Source organism: Vipera ursinii, assembly GCF_947247035.1.
Source record: "Vipera ursinii genome assembly, chromosome: 1".
Lineage (NCBI taxonomy): Eukaryota > Metazoa > Chordata > Lepidosauria > Squamata > Viperidae > Vipera > Vipera ursinii.
This window is the reverse complement of record NC_139512.1, coordinates 294,861,575-294,865,820: the sequence shown is the minus strand read 5'-3', so window position 1 is coordinate 294,865,820 and position 4,246 is coordinate 294,861,575.

Here is a 4,246-nt window from a genome sequence, read left to right as displayed (position 1 = left end):
TGTTTTCCCCCTCTGATTTGGTAGGATTGTGGGAAATAATAAGTTTTGCCTTCCTGGAGAATAGCACAGCAGCTTAAAGGGGGCAGATCTGATGCTCTGCCTGTCTCCCCTGCTTAGATTACCTCAATGACCACTTTTATCACTGCTGTATTCATCTTCGTGTCTGCTTCTTCAAAAGAATCTAGAGTTCACTGTCTATTCTAGGAAAAGTGGGGGGGGGGAGACGAAGGGGATAGAGGTGGAGCAGGGGGTCAGACAGAATGATGGTTTCCATGGTTTCAGCCTTCGCTCTTTCTTGTTGATCCCTTCCTCCCCTTCTGCAGCTAATTCATCCAGCCTAGATCCCATTCATTGACATTCACTTTTCCTAGGAAGACAAAAGCCCACCTTATGACATGTTAAATCTTTCACTAGTTGAGGTCAGTAGAGTTCAACCTACTTACACCAGAAGAGATTTTGGCCAAAGGGGCATATGTGATCTCTCACTAGATTCAGTTTTCGGTATATATACCGGTATTATTTGATTTTGGTTTTCTTGTCTCTTCATGCATTGCACTGACTTGGTCCGTGCCCTGAGCTAATCGTCAGCATTAAAGAGAAATAAATCCACTCCTTCTTTCTTTCTGACACACTCTTTTTCTCAGACATTCCTCTACCTCCTGCTTCTTCAGCCAGGGCTGGATCAGGGCCAACTCTTTCACTGGGCTGTGTAAACCCATCACATCAGGAGAGCAAGTTGCCGAAAGTTATGAGGGAAAGTGCATTCCCAGTAAGGCTTCTTTCTCTGCTGTCTTGTATTAGAAAGCAGTGCATGGAGAACCACCATAAATAGTCAACTTACTGGACTTTAAAATATGCCGTGCCTGTTCCCTTTTTCTAACGCAGCCCTACATGTCACTGTGTGACCTGAAAAGAATATCCCACCTCTGCCTAAAATAATACCAATCTATTGGCTTCTGTATATCAAATACAGGCAAGTCTTCGACTTATGGCCACAATTGACCCAAAGATTGTTGCTAAATGAGACATTTGTTAAGTGAATTTGCCCCATTTTATGATCTTTCTTACCACAGTTGTTAAGAGAATCACTGCAGTTGTTAAGTTAGTGACATGGCTGTTAAGTGAATTTGGCCTCCAAATTTGACTTTGCTTGTCAGAGGTCACAAAAGGTGACACTGCAGCCATCATAAATATGAGTCAGTGCCAAGTATCTGAATTCTGATCACATGACCAGAGAGATGATGCAACAATGATCATAAGTGTTGAAAACCGTCATAATGCACTTTTTTTCACTGCCATTGTAACTTTGAACAGTCACTGAGCAAACTGTTGTAAGTCAAGCACTACTTGTAAAGCGTCCATTTTCTCTTTTGCCTTAAGCAACAACGTATTGGAACAATCCTACTTCAATCTATTTGAGGCAATTGTTTTATCTTTCTATCCATTTTCTAGACTATTTACATCCTTCCTATTTTGTTAGAAAACTGCATCTGCTGTATTATGAGTATTCCCTAAAACACAGGTGTCAAACTTGATCACGTCACATGATATATCGTGGCGTATCATAATGCTTTTTGCCATTGTGGAGCCCACGTGGCTGTGGCCTACGCATGACACATCCGGCCCAGTTTGACATTCCTGCCCTAAAAGAACAGGTGCCATCTAAAATTTTAAACTCTAATCTAGGAAACTCCAATATTATGTTCTGCTCTCAAGATTATGATCTGGCAAATTTAGGATTAAACTCTTTCAAGAGGCCTTCATTATAATCTAATATAACTTATGTCTTAATGAAGACAGTATTTTGAATGGGTCTGAAATGCCCAAAATCGAATGATCATGTCTATCTTTGATATTTATCTGGTGTGATTTAGTCTCACTGGATGTGATGCTGTGTTATTCCATCTCTTAGAGGCTTGGCTTTGCCCCTGTAAGAACGTAAAAATATCTCTATTTGGGAAAAAATATTTCTAGGCCAGCACTGATCACAATGTGGCTAACTAAAAGATGGACACAGGAATCCAACAAGCAAGACATGGAAATTACCTTCTAATCATGTTGGTGCCCTTTTCTGCAGCTTTTCCTCTACTCAATATCTTTTTTTTTAGCTTCAGTAATCAGAGTTTATGTATTTGTTCTATTTATTTAAAAGGCTTATATGCTGCTCTAGCCAAATCCAACTCTGAATGGTTTACCCAGTGTATTTACACTCCTGAAGTTAAGAAGGCAAAGTCTAAAACACAAATAATGATATAATACAAAGTACAGCACCCAGAATGACTATGGCTCTATTAAACTCCATATTACAGGCAGAAGCACTCCAGAATGTTCCCACTTCCATGTCTTACTGAAAAGCCAGGTTTCATAAACATTATTCTTACTGTTAATGCACCATGGATTTATAAAATACTCATTGAAGGGTATTTTTATTTTATTTGCCTTAGCCAGTAATTCCTAACATTGATTTCCCTTTCTTAGAGAAGCTAAGTTGAATTTTTTGTAAAGCCATCTATTATGACCCCAATACTATTTATGTAAAATTGCAGGAATAGAGATGTCTTTAAATGTGCATCGTGCTTTATTTGCTTATCTCAGTCTTGATAATTACTCCATTTGGATGTTACCTAGTTTGGTTAATGAAATGTCTGCAAGCCCAGAGAGCACTAAGGATCCTTCATTTCAATCCTGACCTACAAATATTCTCCTCTATTGGAAAGATTCTTTTGGCATGTTCCACAATCTGTTTCTTATTTTACCAAACTAAATAACTTGGTACCATCATATTGTCTTGCCTTCCTCCCTCACTGTTCAACCCTAAGTCCAAGTTTCAGCCATTTAAAACTCCAGCCCAGTAATCTTTTGTGGACCTCACTTTGTTCTTCTCTTTACTGACATAACTTAGGCACAAGGTTGTTGAAACTGAATATATAGCATCTAGTTTGTCACCACATTTAAATGTTTATTGACACTCTCAGAAGGGACTAGAAATGTGGTGAGACAAGATTTACCTTTGCAGATGCCATGAGGGTTCTTCTTCAGCAAGACTTGTTCTTCTTCATAGGTCACAGCTTTCAGCCACTTCTAAAAGACCAAGTATAGTTTGGCCCTCAGTGTGGAAAAAATTGCTCATTACTATTCTAGATGTTTGATGATTTTCTCTTTAGTAATACTTTCCACTAATCAACCCAGAACAGATGTTAATTTAACTGACCTATGATTCTTGGTACCCTCTTTAAAACGTAGTCACATTGACCATTTCCAGACATCAAGAGTAGATGAGAGTTTAAGGGAAAAGTTACATATTTTTCTTAGAAAGTCAGCAACCTCACATTTGAGATGTTCAAGAAATTTTGAGTGTGTTCTGTCTGGATCCGGTGATTCAGTAACCTAGATTATGCAAATTAAAATGGTGGGTGATAACTCATTCACCAATTTCTGACTCCTACTAACCTAGGGAATTCCCCAGTTTCTTCTTCTTGTATCTATTTTCTTCTATTCTTGGATCAGACTAATATTATTGGATTAATCTGAATTACATCATGAAAAGTATTTAATTTAATTAAGAACCCATTGCAATTTTAAGTATTTAGCCAAATACCCACGGCATTTTGAAATTATTCCTTCAATACAGATAATTGCTGTTGCTTGGCTTTTTAAAACATTGAATGATTCTTGCATAGCATTCAATTACTTTTAACTCAAGTAGGCAAATTTGATAGAATAATTATGGGATATATATTGGATAGTACATCATGAAATATCTGTCTGTCTGTCTGTCTGTCTGTCATTTCCAGTTAGTGTAGTGGTTAGGGTATCAGACTCAGAACTGGGAAACTGAATTCTAGTCCCACTTTGGGCATGAAGCCAGCTGGATGACCTTGATTAGTAATTCCTTCTGCCTTTTAATATGAATGGGATTGTTTAAACAGATGAATATTTGGTGGTAGAAGTATTATAATAGTCTCAAACCTAAGTGAGCGGTATTAGTATAAAGAGCCTTTTTATATCTGATTTGAGAATCTCAGCTATATTTACAAATACGTTGATACTGACCACAACTTTAGGAAAACCCCAAAGCACCATGTCCCCATGGTGTTTAAGACAAACCCCATGTCAAGATTCATTGCCTCTCAAAGATCCTAAATCAAAGCAGAAATTCAAAATATGGCATAAAACAGCTTTGGATCAACCTGTGTGTGTGTGTGTGTGTGTGTGTGAGAGAGAGAGAGAGAGAGAGAGAGAGAGG